The sequence below is a fragment of the Orycteropus afer genome, unplaced genomic scaffold (genome assembly GCF_000298275.1).
Source record: "Orycteropus afer afer isolate SDZICR_OR568_19922 unplaced genomic scaffold, OryAfe1.0 scaffold00213, whole genome shotgun sequence".
Classification (NCBI taxonomy): domain Eukaryota; kingdom Metazoa; phylum Chordata; class Mammalia; order Tubulidentata; family Orycteropodidae; genus Orycteropus; species Orycteropus afer.
Window position 1 is genome coordinate 5,353,131 of NW_006921800.1, and position 9,907 is coordinate 5,363,037.

A 9,907-nucleotide genomic window follows, 5' to 3' on the forward strand; every position below is an offset into this window, starting at 1 on the left:
ACTCGACGGCACTTAACAACAACAACAACAACAACAACATATATATATTTATAAGAGATGTGGATTAAACAATTTCTTGTGCTAGTTCAGAGAGTTTGTGGACATCTTTTCTAGAGACAGTGTTGGTCCCCTTCACTGAAGACACTGGGAGACACTGAAGTTTCTACACACATTGAAAACAGCTGAGATTGGAATCAAGTTTCCAGGTTCCAAATACAGTTGTCTATGGACTTATTCCCTTTCCATGATGCTCCTTTCACACCAAGAGAGCATGAGAAATAGATTTGTATGCATCTTCAGCCTTGGCTTCATTAACACAAGCCCATAAGTAATGAGAAAGGAATAACTTGGGCTAAGAAAGATGGCTAACCTTTATAAATAAACTGATTATTTGCAAGCATAAAATGAAATTAATTTTGGATTATTACAGGTGAGACATGAATAAACTGCAGTTATTAGCGCATAATGCAGTCACATTAATTCAAGTTAGTGAGTAATTATCACTGTTTCCATTTTTCTTTTTAACCATTTAAGAGGTCTGATTCAACAGAGTTGAAATGAATGAAATAGTTTTCACTCCCAGGAAAGGAGAAGTCATACATATATAGATAGATAGATAGATAGATAGATAGATAGATAGATAGATAGATAGAGCTGTCTGCCAGAATGTCATTTATAAAAATCATATCCTCTCTTTCAGGACATTATGCTGGTTTTACATACACATAAGTGGCTTTATAAAAAATATATATCTAATTGATTTAAGGCAAAAGGAAGAACTTATCCTAATATTTTAGACTTTTTTTTTTGTATTTTTTTTTTTTTCCTCATTATCATGGTATATTTTATGATACAGGCTTCTCCCCACTCCCAATAAGAACAGCAAACAGTTTTTTTTGAAAAAACACTTAGAATAATAAAACCATTTTTAGTTATTTAAAAGATTACTTTCTTAAATTTTCATAATACTCCTACCAGATTTACTAGATAAGGAAACTTGAATAGAAAAAGATTAAGGGCATAGCTAGGAAAGGGACTGAATGTAGGGGTTTCTGACTCAATAATTTACGTTCCTGATTAATTACATTATAAAGTTATGTTCAAGTTTCCATTCTATATCCATTTCTAAAATAATACCATTCACCCATTTTCAAGAATCAGCATGAAGTTTCTTTTTCCCGTTCCTCAGTCCCTATGTCCATTGATATGTCTTACCCAAAACGATTTGAACTAGTGTTTTTTACAAACACACTTTGAACTGTTTCCTGAGGTAAAGCTTAGCATTGCCTAAAACTTCCTCTGCTCTGCATGTCTATGAAGGGGCCAGTGACTTTACATTTTATTCTAGATACTATCCTTTATAAAGCACATTGTATTGCATTGGAATCAACCTATCAAGATATCTATGTACTTCTCAAAGGAGGGGTATACTTTTACTCATCATTCCAAAAACCAAACCAAGCCCACTGCTATTGAGTCAATTCCAACTCAAAGTGTCCCCCATTGGATTTCTGAGGCTATAAACCCTTATGGAGGTAGCTTGCCCAGGCTTCCTTCCTTCTGTGGGGTGGCTGGTAGGTTTGAACCACCAACCTTGTGGTTAGCAGCCAAAGGCACTAAGGCCTTAGGCATTGCACCACCAGAGCTCTATTACTTATCATTAAAGACTCAATACCTAGCAAAATACTGAGTAAATAATATTCCCTCAAAACTATATTAAATGCATAAGTGAATGAAAGAGAGGATACTGGTTGTATTTCTCTTCTTTCATTAGAGCTCCTACACATGATTGTTAGGTTCACAAAGCAGATGAATCCTCATAATCAGGAATAGAAGCTACCTACCTTCTATGGCTTCCTCAGGGACTATAACTGAATAGTCCAGTACCCACTTATAGTGATGATTATAGATAATGAACAGAAGAAGTGTCATTATTAATGGGTCATTACAATATAATTCATTAACGTTTACAATATGTTATTAATTTTTTGTCCATTATTTTCTTTAATCCTAAACTCAGCAAAGTAACTTGCCCACAGTCACACACTAGAGCTCAGACTCTACCTCATGTCTCTCTGACAAGCATGTTGATATGTCACTATGTTATCAATTCTCCCTGCTTCAAGCAGGTTTATCCCTTTGTCATTATGGAAAAGTATGCATTGATGGATTGCCCATATGGTTGCAGGGAACTAGAGTAGGAAGAGGACACCTAGCTCTCCTGGGTTTCATGGTATCACCTCTTGGGGCTACTCATGGTGATGGTTTGGAATTACTGAGATTGTACAGCTTATCTCTTTGGAGAGGATCCAGCCATGTAGTTTTTTATTCACTGTTGTGCCTTGAAAGAGAGGTTCTGCCCTATTTCCTACTTCATCTCAAGGGCTGATGTGCTATTGTTTAAATCATCTGGGAGTGGCTAGAGTTTAAATTTAAAAGTACTATGTGTATAATTTACTGGTTTTTACAATAATCTGATTACACCTAAAAATTAGAAGGTGGCCAGAGAAAAACAAGAGAATAAATTTGTCTGTGAGGGAATTATGACTAAAGTAGTTTTTCCTGATTCATTGATGAATGTTGTATAGTTGGTGAAAAGTACCAGATTGCATTTTTCATGTCCTTAATTTATTGACACAAGTGCCCTCCAGCCTCCAAGCACCTTCTTCTGACAGAAATTAAACAAAATTTCAAAGAAAAGGGCAACATAGGACAAGAGCTATTTCCAGTGTGGAAAGTACAACAGGAACCACAACAATAAACAACAAAAAAAATTCTTCCAACAAAGCACAATAAATAAAACATCAAAAGCACAAATAGAAGAACTCAATTAAAGTAGAAAAGTTTTCAGACTTTCCCTGAAGGACATAAATATTATTATTTATTATTTATACAGTGCTCTAGGTGCACATGGCTTTCTATACCAGGTTGAATATCATAAGAGAAAAGAAAAAGAACAAAAAACAATGTCCAGTAGGGCTTATGATTTAGGTAAACACCAAGAACAGGAAGTAAGTATGGAACATTTCATATGGAGAAAAGCAATACAGCAGTCCCCAGGTTACAAACATCCAACTGACTGACACCTTGTATTTGTCCTTTAATACTATGTAAATTTGCCCTCACTGTGAAATGATTAAAACCAATTCTTAATCACAATTACCTTCACTTGGTGCACTTGCAGCTTTAAATCATTGAAAAAGTCTTTGAGCCTTTTTGTGCACTAATGTAAGGCTAAATAAGAACCATATCCATCTTTTCCTACATTCCTACAAGTTTGACTGAAAGACACACATAGGCATTTATCATATTCATAACCTAGGGACAGCCTGTATGCTGCCAACAGTTTGGTGGATCACTTTTTAGAGAAAAGAGTATCTAATAAGTTTTTATTGAAAAGAGGTTCAAGGTCAGATCTGATTTGGATGTTTGCAATACTTTACCACCAAAATATGGCAAATAAAAAAAAAGTAGAAATAAGTAGGAGTGATGAAATATTCAGAACTTTCCAGTTGTGGCCTCCTATATCGCTCCCTTGCTTATTTGTAGCAAGAGTTCTCCAATGGATGTGATCTGAAATATTTTCAGGTTATGCCACTTCTTGGAAGGAAGACCGGGCAATCTACTGCCTTGGTGATACTGCCTTCTAGACCTAAGGAGGAGTCAGTATGAGTCAGATCCGACTTGATTGCAGTGGGTTTGGTTTTGCCTGGAGACCCAGTATAGGGCTTCTCCAACAATAGTAAAAGCACCTGATTCCTTGGGTAAAAACCTCTTTGGGCTTAAAATATCCTGAGTGGTTTCTATTCCCCATACTAAACAAAGACATGTACATCTTGAGCATATCTTATGAATAGCACTAGTATCTCCCATTGTTCTTTTGTGTTGAAAGTGTTATTTTTAAAATTCCAACATCTAAAATACACTACAAGCTTCTTAACCCTGGTTTGATATGTTTTAATTTTTCACCATATGAGCATGCATGAAATGGCTGCACAGAGAAGCATTTCTTGTCATTAAAGGAAAGGGATGACAAGGAGAGAAAAGAGACAAGGGTGTTCCTCTTGGGATATATATATATATATATATGTCAATTTGAATAATTAACAAATCTCTAATTGAATAATAAAAAGAAAACAGAATAGTAAAATATTTCCTAAGTAGACCATTAGCAAGAGGAATTTTGGCTTCAGAGGCAGTATTGGAATTGTTTTTGACGGGATGTTCCATAACATATCATATTCATCCATTATAATGTCAGTAAGAATAGGCTAATCAAATAATAATGAAGAGCAGACACTTTCCCAACCATTTAATTCTTTTAATATTTCAATATTCAAGAAATGATAAAAGGGCATAACTGTTCTGAATAATGTAAGCTGTTCTTTAAATAATGACACAAATATCTGACCCTTTGAAGTTTTGCACATTTTCATTAGAATGACTGAGACATGAAATTTCTTCAACAAAAACGTCTTTCAATATTTTGATTCTTTAAATAGTCTACATTGTTTAACTCCCACCAATGTTACTAATAGCTACAGATTCATCTTAGGAAGACAGGATTAATTTTATGTTTAACTTATGGCTGATTTTATGGTCAGTAAATGATATTTATGAGGGAAACTCCAGTATGTTTTAATAGCTATTGTGTATTTTATAAATAAATGTGGTGAGGATTGACAGTATAGTAGGACACTCTCTGGATTCAATGGCAGAAGAAACTAAGGTTTTGTCTCCAGGACTGTGACTTTTAAAATCATTTAACCCTCTGAAGCACAGTTTCTTTCTTTGAAAAATGAAAATATATTTATTTCCTTTTTATTGTTATGTTAAGTGTAATAGTGTAAATTAGTTACTTGTGAGATATAAAGGTGATACAAATGAAAGCTATCAGTATTATATGCCTTGAAAAGGGGGAATACTGAAAAGAAAGATGCATTATCTTTATCCTAAAAAATGAGAAAGAGTCATTAACAACCTGTGATACACAAATGACACAACGTTGCTTGTTGAAAGTGAAGAACTGAAGCACTAACTGATGAAGGTCAAAGATAACAGCCTTCAGATTGCACCTCATCATAAAGAAAATGAAAGTCCTCCACCAGAACCAACATGCAACATCAAGGTAAGTGGAGAAAAGATTGAAGATGTCAAGGATTTCATTTTACTTGGATTCACAATCAACGCCCATGGAAGCAACAGTCAAGAGATCAAAAGATATGTTGCATTGGGCAAATGTATTGCTAAAGATCTCATTAAAATGTTTAAGAGCAAAGATGTTACTTTGAAGACAAAGGTGTGCCTGAATCAACCCATGGCATTTTCACTTGAGATCTGGACAATGAATAAGACTTGCTGTAGAAGAATTGATGCATTTGAATTTTGGTGTTGGTGAAGAATATAGAATGTACCATGGACCGCTAAAAGAATGAATACATCTGCAGTGGTGGAAGTATAGCTGGAAAGCTTTTTAGAAGCAAGAATGACCAGATTTCATCTCTTTTACTTTGACCAATCCCTGGAGAAAGATATCATGCTAGATAAAGTAGGAAAACAAACAAACAAACAAAACAAACAAACAAACAAAAAAAACCCTCACTTCCATCAAGTTGATTCCAATTGACAGCAAGCTCATTGGGTTTCCAAGGCGATAAATCTTTACTGAAGTAGACTGCCTCATCTTTATATCACAGAATAGCTGATGAGCTTGAACCACTGACCTCTTGGTTAGCAGCCAAATAACCACTGCACCATCAGAGCTTCTTCTGGGAAAGTAGAGGACAGCAAAAAAAGGGAAAGACCCTCAACAAGATTGAATGACACAGTGACTTCAATGATGGCCTGAAGGACAGCAACAATTGTGAGAATGGTGCAGGACTGGGCAGTGGCCTGTTTTGTTGTACACAGGTTTGCTATGATTGGGAACCAACTCGACCACACTAAGAACAACATCCTAAAAAATAAAACAACAAAAACATTTGCTCTCAAGTTGATTCCAGCTTATGGTTTCTCAGAGTGTGTCAGAATACAAATATGCTCCTTTCTGGAAGTAGATGACCAGGTCCTGGTGGTGCAGTGCTTAAGGCATTTGACGGGTAGCCAGCTGCTCCACTTAAGGTAGATGAGGCAATCTTCCATAAAGACTTACTGCCTTGGAAAGCCAGTGGCAGTCACTATGAGCCAGAATTGACTGGGTTTGGTTTGGTTTGGTTTGATTTGATTTTCTTTTGCGGTGTCTTTGGGTGGATTCAGAAAACCAAACTGTCAGTTTGCAGCCTGACGCTTAACCAGTTACACCACCCAGAAACTCCCTCCATATCCTGTAGGCATTTAAGCCTACTAGATTGGATAGAACTAACCTAAATTGTTTGACTATCATGCCACATAAAGAATGATGGAAGGAATGGGGCTTATTTAAATTACTGAAAGAAATACTAAAGAAGGACTTAATAGGTGATTTCAAATATTTGAAAATTGTCAAATAAAAGAAGGGTAGGCCTTCCCCTGTTTTGTTGACCCTCCACCTTACCAAGCACAACCTCCCTCTCCAGGGAATGGGACTTACTAACAACAAGACCAAAGTAGGTGAGATGAAGTCTGGCCATTCTTGCTTCCAAGGAGCATTCCAGCTACACTTCATCTGGGACAGATTTGTTATATCTTTTAGCAGTCCATGGTACTATCAGCATTCTTTGCCAGCACCACAACTCAAAAGCATCAACTCATCAATTCAGTCTTCCTTATTCATTTTCAGCTCTCACATGCATATGAGGCAATGGAAAATACCATGGCTTGAGTCAGGTGCACCTTAGTCTTCCAAGAAACCTCTTTGCTCTTCAGCACTTGAAAGAGGTCCTTTGCAGTTGATTTTTCCAATGCTATATGTCATTTGATGTCCTGCCTGCTGCTTCCATTGGTGTCGATTGTAGAACCAAGCAATGTGAGGTCTCTGACAACTTCACTCTTTTCTCCATTTATCATGATGCTGCTTATAGGTCCAGTTGTGAGGATTCTTGTTTCCTTCATATTGAGATGTAATCCACACTGCACATTGGATTCTTCAGTCTTCATCAGAAAGTACCTCAAGTCATCCTTACTGCCAGCAAGCAACGTTGTTTTGTCAGCCTATCGAAGGTTGTTAATGATTCTTCCTCTAATCCTGATGTGTTCTTCTCCATATAGTCCAGTTTCTCAGATTATCTGGTCAGCATACAGATTGAACAAGTATGGTGAAAAGATACAACCCTGACACACTCTGTTCTTGATTTTCAACCATGCAGTATCCCCTTGTTCTGTCTGAATGACAGCCTCCTGGTCTATGTACAGGTTCCTTATGAGTACAATCAAGTATTCTGGACTTCCCATTCTTCTCAATGTTAACCATAATTTGTTATGATACAATCAAATATATTTGTGTAGTCAATAAAACATAAGTATTTTCTGGTATTCTTTACTTTGAGCCAAGATCCATCTGATATCAGCAATGATATCCCTCTTTCCACATCCTCTCCTGAAACCAGCCTCAGGAAGTTCTCTGTCAATATACTGCTGCAACCATTTTTGAATTATCTTCAGTAAGATTTTACTTGCATGTGATACTAATGATACTGTTCGATAATTTCCACATGCTTTGGGATCACCTTTCTTTGGAATGGGTACAAATATGGATTTCTTCCAGTCAGTTGGCCAGGTAGCTGTCTTCCAAATATCTTGACATAGCCCAGTTTGTGCCTTCAGCGGGGCATTCATTTGTTGAAACATCTCAATGGGAATACTGTCAATTCCTGGAGCCTTGTTCTTCGCCACTCCTTCAGTGCAGCTTTGACTTCTTTCTTCAATACTGTTGGTTCTTGATCATATGCCAACTCCTGAAATGGATGAAGAGGTACCAGTTCTTTTTGGTACAGTGATTCTGTGGATTCTTTCCATCTTCTTTTGATGCTTCCTGCATCATTTAATATTTTGCCAAAAGAATCTTTCAATATTGCAACTGGAGGCTTCAATTTCTTCCTCAGTTCTTTCAGCTTGATAAAAGCTTTTCTTCCCTTTTGGTTTTCTAACTCCAGGTTGTTGCACATTTCATTATAATAATTAACTTTGTCTTCTCAAGCTGCTGTTAGAAATCTTCTGTTTAGCTCTTTTATCTTGTCATTTCTTCTATTTCCTTTAACTACACCCTATTCAAAGGCAATTTTCAGTCTCTTCTGACATCCATTTTGGTCTTTTGTTTCTTTCTTGTATTTTTAATAACTTCTTATTTCTTCATGGATAATGTTCTTGATGTCATCCCACAATTCTTCTGGTTTTTGGTCATTGGTGCTCAATGCATCAAATCTATTCTTTAGATGGTCTCTAAATTCATGTGGGATATACTCCAGATCATATTTTGGCTCTCATGGACTTATTTTAATTGTCTTCAAGTAGAACTTGCATTTGAGCCATTGATGGTCTCTTCCACAATCAGCTCCTGGCCTTGTTCTTTTCCACTGCCTCTTGCCACAGATGTAGTCAATCTGATTCCTGTGTACTCCATCTGGTGAAGTCCATGTGTATAGCTCCATTTGTGTTGTTGGAAAAATGTATTTGCAATGAATAAGTCGTTGGTCTTGCAAAATTCTATCATGTGATCTCTAGCATTATTTTTGTCACCAAGGACAAATTTTCCAACCACCAGTGATTCTTCCTTGTTTCTAACTTGTGCATTTCAGTCACCAGTGATAATTAACACATCTTGATTGTACGTTCCATCAATTTCAGACTGCAGAAGTTGATAAAAATCTTTAATTTCTTCACGTTTGGCTTTGGTGGTTTGTGTGTAAATTTGAATAATAGTAGTATTAACTGGTCTTCATTGCAGAGATATTGATATTATCCTATCACTGACAATATTGTACTTCAGGACAGATCTTGAAACATCTTTTGTGATGATGAATGCCATGCTATTACTCTTCAATTTTTTATTCCTGGAATAGTGGATCATATGGTTGTCTCATTCAGAATGGCCAAAACTGGTCCATTTCAGCTCATTAATGCCTAGGATATCAATCTTTATGCGTTTCATTTCTTTTTTGACAGTTTCCAATTTTCCTAGGTTCACCCTTTGTACATTCCATGTTCTGATTATTAATAGATGTTTGCAGCTGTTTCTTCTCAATTGAGTCATGCCACATCAGCAAATGGAGGTCTCAAAAGCTTTACTCTATCTCTACCAGGAAGGTTGTTTCCACCCTGATGCAGCAGCTCTTTCTCAGTCGTATTTTGAGAGCCTTCCGACCTAAGGGGCACATCCTCCTGCACTGCATTGGACAATGTTTATGGGCTATTCATAAAGTTGCACAGTAATGTATTAGACAGTGTTTCTCGGTGATTCATAAGGTTTTCCCTGGATAATTCTTTCAAGAGTGGATGGACTCTTCCTTATTCATAGTCTGTCTCAGTCAATAAGCTGTGTTGAAACCTGTGCACCATTTGCAACCCCACAGTATGACAAACTGACAGACAACTTTGTCTCCCTTAGCTGTTTGAAACCTCTCTGCTTCCTGCCTCTTGTGGGTGGGGCCTGGGTCCCTCCCATTACCTCAGATCCCTGTCACTCTTTTCTCTTGTCCCTCCACCTTTCCCCCCTGCTTCCTGCTTCTTCTATGCTTTTTTTTTTTTTTTTGTACAAAGGACTGGATACATTTCCCTTCTCATATGACAACTACATTGAGTATCCTTTTCTATACAGAGAAGAGAAAGATTATTTTTAATTTTCCTGTAGCCAAGTGTTCAAATTAAATTTTATTATAATTAGTTTAGAAAAATACATATCAGTGTACCAATTCATTATTCGTTTTTTTCCTTGAGAGCATATTTAAGATTGTTAGCAAATTTGGAAAATGCTTGATCATGTTCTGTCATATAT

At 36.5% G+C, this 9,907-nt stretch overlaps 1 protein-coding gene across 1 annotated transcript in view; it reads right to left on the reverse strand.

The window, feature by feature from the left end:
* Window positions 1-9,907, reverse strand: part of NEGR1 (neuronal growth regulator 1) — a 1,298,229-nt gene that overhangs the window by 660,124 nt on the left and 628,198 nt on the right. The gene's annotated exons all lie outside the window — the stretch shown is intronic.